This window comes from Ornithorhynchus anatinus, chromosome 7 (genome assembly GCF_004115215.2).
Source record: "Ornithorhynchus anatinus isolate Pmale09 chromosome 7, mOrnAna1.pri.v4, whole genome shotgun sequence".
Lineage (NCBI taxonomy): Eukaryota > Metazoa > Chordata > Mammalia > Monotremata > Ornithorhynchidae > Ornithorhynchus > Ornithorhynchus anatinus.
Window position 1 is genome coordinate 19974618 of NC_041734.1, and position 16440 is coordinate 19991057.

The 16440-nt window shown below is 46.1% G+C and overlaps 1 non-coding gene across 1 annotated transcript; it reads right to left on the reverse strand.

Annotated features, from left to right (window-relative positions):
* Positions 1–14446: 14446 nt before the first annotated feature.
* Positions 14447–14584, reverse strand: LOC114813569. Its single transcript, XR_003761286.1, has one exon. It is a non-coding gene; the product is annotated as a small nucleolar RNA SNORA7 (small nucleolar RNA).
* Positions 14585–16440: the final 1856 nt, after the last annotated feature.

A 16440-nucleotide genomic window follows, 5' to 3' on the forward strand; every position in this document is an offset into this window, starting at 1 on the left:
TTGGACACAGTCCCTGTCTCACATGGGACTCACAGTGTTAACCCCCATTTACAGATGAGGTATCTGAGGCACAGAGAAGTAAAGTGACTTGCCCAAGGTCTCACAGCAGGCAAGCGGAGCTAGGGTTAGAACTCAGGTCCTTCTGACTACCAGGTCCGCGTTCTCTCCACTGGGCCATTCTGCTTCTCAGTATCTTAAAGCTGATGGTAAGGAAGTTCTATCTGATGTGGAGATCGTGGGCAATCACTGGAGATTTTGAGCCAGTGAAACTTCTTTTACCCACCATCCCATCTCCTATCATGACTTTGGCTACAAAGGATCTTCAGTAAGTTCCCAAAATGGCTAGATTCCTTTAGCATTTCCCAGAACCCAGGTCTGTTGAGGGTGTCCGACACATTTGTAAGGAACTTGAATTTGAACAGGAGTCTTGATAGTGTTCTCTGCCCTGTCTCCGTGGAGCTGCAGAGATCACTTCTGTGGGGGTACATTTTGGTCAGAAACCTCACTGGGATGCAGGTAATGCAAGGGGGATTGTGCTCTTCAGTGGCCAGCCTACAAAGTTTCTGGGGTAGAATCTTCCTGGTCAGGAAGAGAACTAAAATATCACCACAGTCTCTCCACCATCATGACTCTAATCTTCCTTGACTTAGAACTCCTTTTGGAGGAGAAGGCCTTCAGTGAGGATTTGAAGAGGACGAGAGTCATTGTTGGTGGTAGTCAGTGTCAGGCTGGCAGTGAGTCTTCTGACTAGTGCCGTGACAATAAATGTGAATTCCGCAGACCCGAATGCAGCATGGAGGGAAAATATCAGAACAGGAGAAGAGCAAATGGAGTTAATGCAGGGCACAGAGGTTAAGGAGACCATGCAGAAGATTTACAGATAACCTCCAGGGAGAATAAATACCAACAAGAATGTGATCCCATGAATAAATAAAGAGGGCCAAACAAATCAATGAGGATCTTTCAATGGCTGAACTCACAGTTTTCAGGGCGACACTGAAGAAATGTCACTGAGAAGGAATTGGGTGCTAGTAGGACTTGAGGATTTAAAGGGAGAAGCAGTGTAGCCTAGTGGATAGAGCACGGGGCTGGCAATCGGGAGAATCTGGGTTCTATTCCCAGCTCCACCACATATATGCTGTGTAAACTTGGGCAAGTCACTTTGCTTCTCTGTTACCTCATCTGCCAAAATGGAGATTAAGACTGTGAGCTCCGTGTTCGACATGGATGGTGTCCAACCTGATTAGCTTGCATCTATCCCAGAGCTTAGTATGGTGCCTGACACAGAGTAAGTGCTTAACAAATACCATAAACAAAAATGATAAAGCAGGGCTGAGGCTTTTCAGGAAAAACTGGAGAGTGAACAGGATGTAATTGAAGACAGGTGGCTTAGGCCAAGGAGAAGTTTGTAGGAGTCAGAGGGCTTGGGTTCTAAACTCGGCCCATCACTTGCCTACTTCATCACTTGAGCAAGTAATTTACCTTCTTGGAGCCTCAGTTTAGTCAAATGTAAAATAGGGATTCAACGCTTTTCTTTTTTTATGATATTTGTTAAGCATTTACTATGTGCTGGGCACTGTTCTAAGTCCTGGAGTAGATAGAAGGTTTCAGGTTGGATACAGTCCATGTCCCACTGAGGTAACTGAGGTGCAAAGAAATTAAGTGACTTGTATCGAGGTCATACAACAGACAGGTATGGAGAGCAGGACTAGAACCCAGGTCTTCCAACTCCCAGGTCCGTGCTCTAACCATTTGGCCACTTTGCTTCTCCTTAGGTCACACTGCTTTTTTTTTCCCCCTACTTAGAATGCAAGCTCCATGTGAGACAGGGACTGTGTCTGACCTGATTATCCTGTATCTACTCTAGTACTTAGTACAGTGTGAGGCATAAAGTAAATGCCTAATAGTTACAGCAATTATTATTTTTATGATTTGGGGGAGAGAGAAAGGCTACCACCCCCCTCCTATGCCACCTAGACCCAGCCGCAAAATATCCCATTTTGCCTTGCCCTTCTCCACTTCCACCACTCTACTTCCAAGCTCCGATTCCCTGCCTTCTCCTTCACCTCCTTCCCCTCCTCCTGACAAGCTCTGGCAGCCGTAGATGATGAAAAGCTGGAAATGACGCACTGCTGTTTGGAGACAGCAAGGCTCCAGCTACTGTGAGCTTCCGTGGGCCATGCCAAGCCCTCAGCCACCTCAGCATCTAATGGACGTCTTGTTATCGATCGTCTTACCCACCTGTGTTCATTATTTATGGGGACTCTTAGGTCCTTTTAACTATTCCTTACCCACAGGTTATGTCTGCTTTTCCTTCCCGTTTGATCATAGGCCCCTAAAGGGCAGGCGTTGAACTATCATACTCCTCTACGTCACCCAAAGACTTCTCAGTGTCTCAATAAATCTCCCCCACCCTCCAGACTGTAAGCTAGTTGTGGGCAGGGAATGAGCCTGCCAATTCTGTTGTATTGAAGTCTCATAAGCGCTTAGTCTCTCTCAGGGCTACAACTGAGAGTTTCCAGTCCTCTACCAGTCTCGAATAGAGGAGGGAGAGTAAAGCAAAGGCATAATAATAATGTTGGTATTTGTTAAGTGCTTACTATGTGCAGACTACTGTTCTAAGCGCTGGGGTAGATACAGGGTGATCAGGTTGTCCCACGTGGGGCTCACAGTCTTCATCCCCATTTTACAGATGGGGTCACTGACCATTCCAGTCCTAGCTCGGACAGTGGCTAGCCAGTGAAAGGCAATCCGCTACAAGTCAAAACTCACCCATGCTGGGCAGCAACGGCATGAGATAGAGTTGGAGGAAACTCGAGTTTACTGCGTGTAAGGGGGTTGGATCTGATGTCTTGACTTGACCGCCAGTTGTCTGCCCTCTCACCCAAGGAGGGGGCAGACTCCAGAGCTGTGTAGTCAGGCGTGGCAGTAGGAGAGGCTTCAGACCTCCCCACTGCCATCTGCAAGCAGCCATCCCTTGACACACACCATGAGGGTGACATGATGGAATGACATCTAAAGTTACAACCTTCAGAGGAGCATTTTCTCCACTGCCATCTCTGGGGTGAACCCTCAACCGACCTCCTGGAGAAGCTCAGCTCCAAGATCGTGACTGATGCCCCGCTAAAAGATCACTTCCTCCATCTTGGGGAAGGGCAGAGGTGCCGCCATCTTTGAGGAAGAATTTAGGTATTCACCACCTGCTGCACAGGGCCCTGGAGTAGCCTAGACCATTTCCTTGTGGTTAAAACAATAATAATTATGGTACTTGTTAAGCGCTTATTATGTGCCAAGCACTGTTCTAAGCATTAGGGTTAGATACAAGGTAGATACAGGTCAGACACAGTCCCTGTCCCACTTGGGGCTCACACTCTCATCCTCCTTTTACAGATGAGGGAACTGAGGCACAGAGAAGTGAAGTGACTTGCCCACGGAAACAAAACAGACATATGGCAGAGCAGGATTTGAACGCAGGTCTTTCAGACTCCCAGGTTCGTACTCAATCCTCGAGACCACGCTCAACAGCCAGTGCACAGAGATTGTGTCAGGGACATACTTGTGTTAGCTCATGGCTTTCTGTCCTCTCCACCACCGAGAGGAAACAACAGTCGATTGCCCCTGGAAAATGTAACTTGAACTGGAAAGTCCTTTCCCATCCATCTTTCCTTTCGTCCCTCTGTCTGATCAGCACTAGGTCCATCTCCAGCCCGCAGAATGTGGCAACACTGACGGGAAGGAAGAAGAGGAATTCTAATCCTTTCGGAAGCAAGCGCCAGTCAGTTTGAGATTTTCTGGAAGGATCAGGCACAGTGCCAAAGTACCTTCAGCAGTTCTGTCATTCTGTGCTCATTTATTTATACAGCATTTATTTATACTTAGATTTATATAGCTCCGTGGTGCTTTGCATAGTAATCAAATATTAATTTGGTTATCCTCATGATACCCCTGTGAGATAAGCAGGAGGTGGAAGAGAGAGAGAAAGAGAGAGATTGGGGGAGGGAGGAGGAGAAGAGAGCGTGAAACAAAGAAGTGAAAAGGGAGAGCGAGACAGAGCTAGAAAGTGGATAAGAGGACCAGAAAGAGTTAATTCATTCAAACCTATTTACTGAGCCCTTACTCTGTGCAGAGCACTGTATTAAGCTCTTGGGAGAATACAATATAAACATAAACAGACCCATTCCCTGCCCACGAGGAGCTTATGGTCTAGAGGACGAGCTCATATGAGAGAGAAACATGAAGCTGGGGCAACAAGGCAACCTTGGGATGGCAGGCTAATAATTATGGCATTTATTAAGCTCTTACTATGTACTAAATACTGGGATAGATACAAGTTGAGAAGCAGCATGGTCTAGTGGAAAGAGCATGGGCCCAGGGGATCAAAGGACCTGGGTTCTAATTTGGCTCTACCACTTGGGAAAGTCACAACTTCTGAGTTCCACATTGTCTTCAACTGTAAAATGGAGATTTAATGCCTGTTCTCCCTGATACTTAAGACTGTCAGCCCATGTGGGGCAGGGACCCTGTCCAACCCAATTATCTTGTATCTACCATAATGCTTAGTACAGTGCTTGGGACATCATGAGCATTTTGAGTGAGGCACAGAGATCTTGAAAAACTTGCCCAGGCCACACAGTAGACCGTAGCAGAACTGAGACGAGAATCTTGGTCTCCTGGCTCCCAGTCTTATACTTAATAATAATAATTAATAATTATGGTACTTGTTAAGCACTTACTACTTGCCAAGCAATGTTCTAAACACTGGGGTAGATACAAGGTAATCAGGTTGGATACAGTCTCTGTCCCACACGGGGCACACACTCATCCCCATTTCACAGATGAGGTAAGTGAGGCATGGAAAAGTGAAGTGACTTGCCCAAGGTCACACGGCAGACAAATGGTAGAGGCAGGATTAGAACCCAGGTCATTCTGGCTCAAAGGCCAGTGCTCTATCCACTCTATGCACTACCCAAACTCACAGTGGATAGGGAATGTCACTGCTTATTGTTGTATTGTACTTTCCCAAGCGCTTAGTACAGTGCTCTGCACACAGTAAGCACTAAATAAATACGATTGAATGAATGAATGATTGATTAATCAATGGTATTTACTGAGGGCTTACTGTACTGAGCACTTGGGAAAGTATAATACAAAAGAGTTGGTAGACTCATTTCCTTCCCAAGGTGAGTTTATCTCGAGGAGGGCTCTCCAAGATTTCTCATTTCCATTTTTTTAATCTCTATCAACCTCTCCAAGATTACAGCCATTCTAGAAATTGTAGGTCCATCCTGCTGAGTCTCAGGGTAGAACAATTAATTGCCACACCTGGACCCTGCATTAGACTTTATTAGATCATGCCAGCTCTATTACTAACCATAATTTCCTTGGCTGGGCTGAATCCGATCCTTTGAGAGCAGCAGGTTTTCTATAACACGCCAGTGATGCAGCCTATAAGGGGAAGATGTAGTAAATTCAGCAAATTCCTCCTGTGTAGGCCGCTTCCTTGCTGTCCCCCTCCTCCATTCTGTGACTGAGTATGGAACCACCCTAACAACTTTGGGAATTTTCCATGGGCTGCAGAGAAAGACGTTTGTGCCGTTTCCTTTTTTTTTTTAATTGAATGGTATTTGTTAAACGCTTACTACGTGCAGGCACTGTAATAAGCGCTGGGGTAAATACAAGCTTATCAGCTTTGACACAGCCCCTGTCCCTGTCATTCCCCATTTTACAGATGAGGAAACGGAGGCACAGATAAGTTAAGCAACTTGCTCCAAGTCACACAGCAGACAAGTGGCAGAGCCGGGAATAGAACCCAGGTCATTCTGACTCCCAAGCCTGTGCTATAGCCATTGGGCCATGCTACTTTTCTGCCCCTGTGTTGCCAGTTAATGAACCAGCCCAGTAATAATAGCTGTGGTATTTTTTCACAGCTTCATTTTGTACCTAGCACAGTTCTAAGTACTGGGTTAGCTATAAGATCATCATCAGCCTATGTAGTTGGGAGAACAGGTATTGAACCCCCATTTTGCAGATGAGAGTACTGAGGCACAGAGAAGGGAGGGAATGTGTCTATTGTATTATCTCCCAAGTGCTTAGTACAGTACTCGGTGTTCAGTAAGTGCTCAATAAATACTTATAACCGTCTGATGCAGCAGGTACATGGCGGATCTGGGATTAAAACCCATGTCTTCTGATTACTTTGCCCGTTCTCTTTCCACTAGGCCATGCTGCTTTGCTACAGTGATAATTGTGGTATTTGTTAAGCACTTACTCGTGCCAAGCTCTGGGGATAAACACTGGTTAATACAAGTTAAACAGTCATAGTCCCTGCCCCACATAGGGCTCTCTGTCTAAGGGGGAGTCAGCCAATCACTCGTGTTTACTGAGCACTTACTGTGTGCAGAACATTGTACTAAATGCTTGGGAGAATACAACAAGAAATAGACACATTCCCTACACACAAAGAGCTTCCAGTCTAGAGGGGAAGGCAGACATTAATATAAATATTATAGATATGTACTTAAGTGCTGTGGGGCTGGTACGAGGGATGAATAAAGGGAGCAAGTCAGGGCGATGCAGAAGGGAGTGGAAGAAGAGGAAAGGAGGGCTTAGTCAGGGAAGGTCTCTTGGAGGAGATAGGAAGGTAGCGACAACAGATATTCAGTCCACATTTTGCAGATGAGGAAACTGAGCCGAAAAGTGAAATAACTTGCCCAAGGTCACAAAGCAGGAACGTGAAGAGGGAGCCAGGACAACTTCGGCCAGAAACCTGGGGCAGGGAAGGTCCACGTAACTTCTTATGAGCTCCAGAGCTTTTTCCACTGCCGAGGCTCTCCGCGAACTGATGGGAAACAGGGTCTCTGCGGTGTCTATGGGGTTCACTTTTCCTCTTCCTTAGAAGTGTGCCATGCTACCATCTTAATGAAACCTTTACTGAATTACTCTGATTTTATTAACCAGACAAGAGTAGCTATTTAGTGTGGAACAAGGCAAGAGTTATAATTCCAAGGGGGTTGCCTAATGCTAATTCTAAATTCAAAACGCAAGGCAAAAGTTTTATTAGCCTCTTTGCTGCTCATGACTAAAACAGGACAAGGTTTGGACAAGGAACTCAACCACAAAACTCTTCATACTTTTGACTGCTTATGGTATTTGTTAAGCACTTACTAGGTTTCAGGCACTGTACTAAGCGCTGGAATGGAGACAAGCTAATCAGGTTAGACAAAGTCCATGTCCCACGTGGGGCTCACAGTCTTAATCCCCATTTTACAGATGAGGGGACTGAGGTTCAGAGAAGTGAAGTGACATGCCCAAGGTCACACAGCAGACAAGTGAGGGAGTTGGGATTAGAACCCAAGTCCTTCTGATTCCCAGGCCCATGATCTCTCCACTTGGGCAAGCTAGGGTTCAAGCCCTCCAAACTCAGCAAGCATCAAGTGCTTAGTACAGTGCACTGCATATAGTAAATGTTCAATAAATGCGATTGAATGAATGAATCCAAGACTACCTCTGTAGCCAGTAAAAGTGTAGGGCACACTGAATTAAGTAAAGTCATTGTGATATTTATCATGTTCTTACTTTGGGCCAAGCCCTAAACACTGGGATAGATACAAGATAATCACATCAGACACATTCCCTGTCCCACAAGGGACTCACGGTCTAAGGTGGAAGGGGAACAGATATTGAATCCTCATTTTGATGAGAGGAAACTGAGGCCCAGAGAAGTGAAGTGACTCCCCCAAAGTCACCCAGCAGGCAAGTGTTGGAGCCAGAATTAGAACCCAGGTCCTCTGAATCCCAGGCCCTTGTTCTTTCTACTAGACTGCACCACTTCTCCTTGTGGTGCTTGTGGATTCCAGGGTGAAGGGGTCACCCTGGGGGAATGTATGAGCCCTAATGGTGAGACTATCAAGGATACAAGTAGTCTCCAAAAGATTTTTTTCCCTCTGGTTGTCTCCAAGGCCGGGCATAGTCTAAGCAGCAGATAGTAAAGACAAGATTATTTTTAGAGATTGATCCAGCCTCTTCAGATTGATCTGAAGGAGCAGCATGGCCTAGTGGAAAGAACCCCAGCTTGGCAGTCAGAGAACCTGGGTTCTAATCCTCGCTCCTCCACTTGCCTGCTGTGTGACCTTAGGTGAGTCACTTCACTTCTTTGTTCCTCAGTTCCCTGATCTGCAAAATGGAGATTCAACTCCTGTTGTCCTTCTTAATTAGACTGTGAGTGCTGTGTGGGACAGGGACTGTGTCTGACTTGATCATCTTGTATATTCCCCAGTATTTAGAACAGAAGTTGAAGCATAGTAAACACCTAACAAATACCACAATTATTATTATTATCAATACTAAGCAAGCATTTTTAGAAGCAGACACGGGTCTTTCTGAGGATAAAGGGAATATAGTGAAAGGAAGGGAGAGAAGGAGAGAGCAGAAATGGAGGGACATGAACAGAAAGTCTTATTTGTGCCCAGGCTTCCCTCCTTTCAATCAACTAGTAAAATTTAATGAGTGCTTACTATGTGCAGACACTTTAGGTTTACCCTCTTAATGTCTCTACAGGATCCTTCCTGGTTACCATTTTGGTTTGAACCAGTAATCTCAGAAATCTTCACCCACACCCCCTGAAGAGGGCTCTTGCTGCTTCCCTCAGAAAAATTCCCAAGATGAGCACTGTATTGGATTTGGCCAGAGCACTATACCAGAGAACTGTACTGGAGCACAGTACCAGATCAGGTTTCCTCCTGCCTGGGAGGGGAGGTGAAATTAGGAAAAAAGAGCTAACCCAGTTCTCCAAACCAGCATTATATTGGGCATCTAATTGACCACAAAGCCCTGTACTAGAGTATATGTAGCAGTACTACCCCAGATTCCCTGTCTTTGAGCACTTTATGGAGTGGATTAAGGACCCAAATTGGTAATTATCCAGTAGATAAAGGAGTATTAAAGGAAATACCAAGTGGATAAATTAAATAATACCCAACGGGGGAGGGGGGCAGGGTTAGTGTCTACCTACTCTGTTGTACTCTCCCCAGCGTTTAGTACAGTGCTCTGCATGTAGAAAGTACTCAATAAATGCCACCGATTGATTGATTACAGAGCAGACCAGCTCACGGATTGCATTCAAGGTGGTGACATCAAGACTCTTTGGTTCTACTGGTTAAGACGGCCTGTTCCTCACCAGAGTCCCTGCTCAAAAGAGATAGCTGCCCCAGTCTTCATTTCCCAGAAATCTTAGCCCTGGGCTGCCACTGGGATTGAGCCATTTTGACTGCCTACAGACAGGGCCATCTCTAGGAGACGACCAGTCAGAAAAATTGTCCCAAGCACCAATCACCTCACCCAGGAAGCTGGACTCCAGAGACTATGGCAGGGGATGAGCATGGCTCAGTGGAAAGAGCATGGGCTTTGGAGTCAGGGCTCATGAGTTCGAATCCCAGCTCTGCCACTTGTCGGCTGTGTGACTGTGGGCAAGTCACTTAACTTCTCTGTGCCTCAGTTCCCTCATCTGTAAAATGGGGATTAAGACTGTGAGCCCCACGTGGGACAACCTGATTCCCCTTTGTCTACCCCAGCACTTAGAACAGTGCTCGGCACATAGTAAGCGCTTAACAAATACCAACATTATTATGATGATAATAATAATAATAATTATTATTATGGTATTTGTTAAGCACTTATGTGCCAGACACTGTACTAAGTGCTGGAGTGGATACAAGGAAATCGGGTTGGACAAGGTCCCTGATCCCCCGTGGGGCTCACAGTCTCAGTCCCCATTTTACCAATGAGGTAACTGAGGCCCTGGGAAGTGAAGCGACTTGCCCAAGATCACACAGCAGACAAATGGCATTGTCAAAGAAATGGTATTAGAACCCATGACCTCTGACTCCCAGGCCCAAGCTCTATCCATTGCACCATGCTGCTTCAGAGGAGGCACTGAGGTTCTCAAATCTGAGCCCCAGCTTTCCCTTTTCTCCGCTTCCTGTGGGATGGCAGTTCTCTGGAGGTCTGCTTACTAGGAATTGTGGGGACACTGGAGAAGGAAGGAAGGAGGTGACTGGGAACCTAGGGGAGACTTACAAGTGCAACACTCAGTACGGTGCTCTGCACACAGTAAGCACTCATCAATAAATATGAATGAATTAACTTCCATCTTCTCCCCAGCAGAGCACCCCCAAACAGAAATTCCTAACCACAGGTCCCTACCCAAACAGGGTGGAATCCATCTGTCAGTCAGGAACATACTTCTGACAATTCCCCCCATTCAAAGCCTTATTGAACGCACATCTCCTTCAGGAGGCCTTTCCTGACTGAGCCTCCCATTTCCTCTTCTCCCACTCTCTTCTGCTTCACTCTGACTTGCTCCCTTTATTCAACCCCACTCCCCAGCCCCAAACCACTTAGGTACATATCTGTAATTTATTTCTATTCATATCTGTCTCCCCCATTCTAGACTGTAAGCTTGTGGTGGTCAGGGAATGTGTCTATTTTTGGGTTGTACTCTCTCAAGTGCTTAGTAGAGTGCTCTGCACACAGTAAGCATTCATTAAATAAGATTGAATGAATGAATGATACATGCCTGGGTCATGAAAGCAGGTACCTATGCCTCAAAGGTTTCTAGGAAATTGGGGTGTTAGGACCATAGTCTGAGAAACAGCATCATTACCCAAACTATGGGTCCCAGAAATCCTTGCAGTAGATTTGGAAAAGATGGTCAGGATACAGTCCCAGCCAAAAAGGGATGTCTCATCCAAATCCTGGTGACTATGTGCTCACAATAATGATAAAAATAATATTAAAAATTATGGTACTTGTTAAGCGCTTACTATGTGTCAAGCCCTGTTTTGGGCGCTGGGGTAGATACAAGTTAATCAGGTTGGACACAGTCCCTGTCCTACATGGGGATCACAGTCAATTAAGACATTTTACACATGCAGTGACCGAGGCCCAGAAAAGTAAAGTGACTTGCCCAGGGTCACACAGCAGACAAGTGGTGGAGCCGGAATTAGATGGTATCTATTAAATGTTTACTACATGTCAGACACTGGGGAAGATACCACACAATCACATCTGACACAGTCCTGTCAAACATGGAGCACAGCAGTCTTAGGGAGGATTAAGAATGAAAGATTAAGGAACGGTGGCATAGAGAAGTTAAGTGACTTGCCCAAGGTCACACAGGCAGGTGGCAAAACTGGGATTAGAAACCAGGTCACCTGCCTTCTAATTTTGTGCTCTTCCCATTAGGCCTCAGTGCTCTTGGTGCTAGAAATGAGGTTTGAGCTTGCCCAAGAACTAGCAGAGCTGAGAAAGATGATAGAAATATCAATAATCAATTTGATCTGAAGCTTTCCCCACACAGTTTGATTTGTTTTCATTTGTTAAGCACTTACTGTGTATCAACACTATTCTAAGAGCTGGGATAGATTCAAGATAATCGGGTTAGGCACAGTCCAAGTCCCACAGAGGACTCACAATCTAAATTGGAAGGAGGAAGATTGTACCCCCATTTTACAGATGAAGTAACTGAAGCCTAGAGGAAGTGAAGTGACTTACCCCAAGGTCATACAGCAGACAAGTGGCAGAGGTGGGATTAAAACCAGGTCATTTGACTCCCAGACCCACGCTCTTTCCACTAGGCCAAGCTGCTTCCTAAATTGGTTTGGAAACCTCCCAAAAATGGGTGTCCTTAGAGAAATGGTGATTTTTCCCAGCTTCAGGCTGCTGGACTGTAAATTTTTCAAGAGAACAGATTATGCTAATTCTGTTATATTGTACTCCCCCAAGGGCTTAGTACAGTGCTCTGCATTTAGTGCTCAATAAATTTGATTAATGTCTATTCATTCTACCATTCCCTCCTGAGTGCTTAGATCAGTGCTCTGCAGAGTGTAATCACCTAATAAATACCATGGATCAGTCGATTCAGATTCGATTCTTATATATAGCATTCCCCCCATTTTGTCTTTCTTCTTCCACTTCCTCTGCTTGAGAAACACAGAATTCCTCTCTGCATTGAAAGGATAAGCCACCAAAAGGGTCCATCGCACATGGAGAGAGGTGTTTCTTCCCTCTGCCAAGTCAGCTGCCCCAGAAACCTGGGAATCAGAAGGACCTGAGTTCTACAAGTGGCCCGCCACTTGTCTGACCTCGGACAAGTCACTTCACTACTCTGGGGCTCGGTTACCTCCTCTGTAAAATGGGGATTAAGACTATGAGCCCTTTGAGGGACAGGGACTGTGTCCAACCTGATTACCTTGTAACTACCCTAGTACCTATTACAGTATCTGGCATATAGTAAGCACTTAAATACCCCCCCCCCCCCCCCACACACACACAAACAAAAATCAACCTTTCTGATTGGAAAGTTGTGGTGGAGCCGGAATTAGATGGTATCTATTAAATGTTTACTACATGTCAGACACTGGGGAAGATACCACACAATCACATCTGACACAGTCCCTGTCAAACATGGAGCACAGCAGTCTTAGGGAGGATTAAGAATGAAAGATTAAGGAACGGTGGCATAGAGAAGTTAAGTGACTTGCCCAAGGTCACACAGGCAGGTGGCAAAACTGGGATTAGAAACCACGAATCCCTCCAGGACATGGCTGACATCTCCTAGAATGCATCTGGGCTTCCACACTGCATTGGGCAGAAACTCTACTGTGGCAACTCACTGCACTCCAGCCAGCCAAGTCAGGGGTTGAGCTATGTGGAACCCAGCTGGTTTAGCCTGGCAGGCCCCAGAGCATTGGTTAGACTTTTGGGGGTCTTCTGGGGAGAAGAAATCGGAATTACACCACCCCACTGCTCCGCACAGAGAAAGCTCTCACCAAAATCTCGCTCTCTTCACCTCGCCACCATGAACAGAAGGGCCTATCTCCGGAACAGTCATTTCAGCCTCCCTCCTCCTCCCTGCTGGTAACCCAGCAGCCTGAAGGAAATTAGGGGCCATCCACGTCGACAACGGACACCTGTCCGAGAGTCTCCTTGTCACCCACGGGAAGCCCTGGAGCGTGCCCAGGGAATTTCCTTCTCCAGTTCGTAAAAATCAAAGACACCTCGCTAACGGACAGGCCGCATTGGGGTTGCGCTTTTAGCAGCCCTGGCATTAATTACCTGGACAGGTTGTTCAGTCAAACCACCCCGGCTCTCTAATAACCCGAGCTGACTGGTGTTTTAAATGACCCTGGCACCGAGAGTCCGGGCTGGCTGGTGTTTCAAATCACCCTGGCAGTAATGACCTGGAAAAGCGCTTGTTATGCAGATTAACGATGCCCTCCGAGGCTGGAAAAGAGACGAAAATCACAGTTCTCTTCAAGGAGGAGAAGGAAAAAAAGAGGCCCATCGGATCTGGCTGTGGTTGCAGGATCTGGGATATGCTTTTCCCTGCCCTCTTATCCTCCCCAGGAAAAAATGCTCTTTGGAAGGCTTCTGGAGAGTCATTCTTTGTACTTCTCAAGCCCTTTGGTCAGGGCATCGCACCATCCATCTATTTTATTTTGTTTTAATTGTATTTGTTAAGTGCTACCTATATGTCAGGCACTGTACTAAGCGCTGGGGTAGACACAAACTAATCAGGTTGGACACAGTCCCTGTCCCACAAAGAGCTCACAGTCTTAATCCCCATTTTACAGATGAGGGAACTGAGGCCCAGAGAAGTGAAGTGACTTGCCCACAGTATTGCAGCAGACAAGTGACAGAGCCGGGATTAGAATCCAGGTCCTTCTGACTCCCGGGCCAGTGTTCTATCCACCAGGCTATGCTGCTTCTCTTTAGAAGTAATATTTTACTACTAATGCCACCACCACTTACCATCTGAAGCAGAGTCCGTGTGGTGTCGTGGAAAGAGCACAGCTTAGAGGCAGGAATCCTGGGTTCTAATCCCCATTGTAGCACTCACCAGCTTGGTGACCTTTGGCAAGTTACTTCAATTCTCTGGGCTTTAGTTTTCTCATCTGTAAAATGGGGATTAAGTCCTTGTTCTACCTCCCCTTTAGACTGTGGGCCTTGGGTGGAGCAGGGGACCGGGGGAATCCTGGTGTCCTGGGGGAGGGCCAGCTGGGACCCTGGAGATCAGGAGCAGTAATGGTAGTGGAAAGGCTTGCACACTTGCAGGTGGTCAGATCCTTCATTCATTCAATCCTATTTACTGAGCGTTTACTAAGTGCAGAGCACTGTGCTAAGCGCTTCTACGACTATTACTACCACGACCCTTACTTCTACAACTTGTCTTACGCCATTGAGTCGTCTCCGACCCAAAGCGATGCCACGGACACATCTTTCCCAGACCGCCCTGCCTCCATCTGCCATCGTTCTCGTAGTGGATCCAGAGAGTTTTCTTGGGAAAAATGTGGAAGTGGTTTACTGTCACCTCCTTCCTCGCAGTAAACTTGAATCTCCACCCTCGACTCTCTCCCGTGCCGCTGCTGCCCGGCACAGGGGAGTTTTGTCCTGTAGCAGATTACCTTCCACTCGCTAGCCACTGCTCAAGCTAGGAATGGAATGGGTAGGCCTCTGCTTGACTCTTTCTCCCATAGTCAAGACTGGTAGAGAACTAGAAAGTCTCCAGGTGCCACTCTGAGAGGTGACTATCACAACTACTACTTAGTAAAGCAGCGTGGCTCAGCGGAAAGAGCCTGGTCTTAGGAGTCAGAGGTCATGGTGTTTTAATCCCGGCTCCATCACCTGTCAGCTGGGTGACTTTGGGCAAGTCACTTCACTTCTCGGTGCCTCAGTTACCTCATCTGGAAAATAGGAATGAAGACTGTGAGCCTCACATGGGACAATCTGATTACCCTGTATCTACCCCAGCACTTAGAACAGTCCTTGGCACATAGTAAGCGCTTAACAAATACCAACATTATTATTATTATTAATGCCACCACCATTGCTGCTATTGATTCCACTACTATTGCTATTTCTACAACCACTATCGCTACTATTCCCAATGCTACTAATGATTCTGGTATTTGTGAAGTGCTTACTGTGTGCCAGGAACTGTACTGAATGCTGGGGTGGATACAAACAAATCGGGTTGGACACAGTAATGATAATGATAATAATAATAATTATGGTGTTTGTTAAGCACTTACTATGTGCCAGACACTGTTAAGCCCCATGGAGGAAAAGTAGAATCAAAATCTTCCTGCTTTCTCTGAACTAGAGGTCCCACAATGTCTCATTCCAAGAGTGACTGCTAGAAAGAGATAAATAGACATCCTGATATCTGTTTTCCCTGCACTGTTCAGATCAATCGATTATATTTATTGAGTGCTTACTGTGTGCTGAGCACTGTGCTAGGAGCTTCGGAGAGTACAGTACAGCAGAGTCAGTAGACATATTCTCTGGACACAAGAAGCATAACCCTTCAAGGACTGCTTATCAGAAAGATCAAGGAGAACTAATCACCCTTTGACTGCAATAATAATTGTGATATTTGTTAAGCACATACTCTTTCCCTTAGGTCCGTGAGCCCCATGTGGGACAGAGACTGTGACCTGATTAACTTGCATCAACCCCAGAGCCTAGAACAATGTTTGACACAGTGTTAAGAGCTTAGTACAGTACTAAGTGCAAAGTACAGCGCTAAGCACTTAGTACAGTGCGTTGCACTCATTAAGCATGCATTAAATAGTATTGAATGAATGAAAGGTGAGGAAGCAGAGTCACAGAGAGGTTAGGTGATTTGCCCAACGTCAAACAGGAGACAAGTGGCAGAGCTGGGATTAGATTCCAGGTCCTCTGACTTCCAGGCTCGTGCTCTTTCCATTAGGCCACCCTGAGAACTCACCTTGAGCTGGAAATACTGAAAGTGCAGGAGTGAGAGTCAGAAGACCTAGGCCCAGATTCCAGCTTCTACGGCTGACTGAGTGACCCTGAGCAAGTCACTTAACCTCATCCTTAAAATGGGGAGAAACTAGACCGTGAGCCCCAGACGGGACAGGGACTAGGCCCGATCTCATACTCTTTGATTTGTTCCAGGGCTTAGCACATAGTAAGTGCTGAATCAATTAATCCATCAATCATATTTTTTGAGGGCTTCCTTTGTGTAGAGTAGAGCACTAAGCACTTGGGGCAGTACAACAGAATTAGCAGACCCATTCCCTGTCCATAACAAGCTTACAGTCTCGGGGGGAGATAGACATTAATATGAATAAATAATTTATAATATATAATTTAGAGACACTGTACCTCCATCTAGTCTATCTTGCCTCTGACCTCTTGCCCACATCCTACCCCTGGCCTGGAATCCCCTCCCTCCTCACATCAGATAATTGCTCGCCTCCACTTCAAAACCTTATTGAAGGCACATCTCCTCCAAGAAGGCTTTCCAACTAAACCCTGCTCTTCTCTTCTCTCACTCCCTTCTGCACAGCTCTTACTTGCTCCTTCATTATCCTCCCTCCCATCCCCAAAGCACATATGTATATATCTGAATAGATA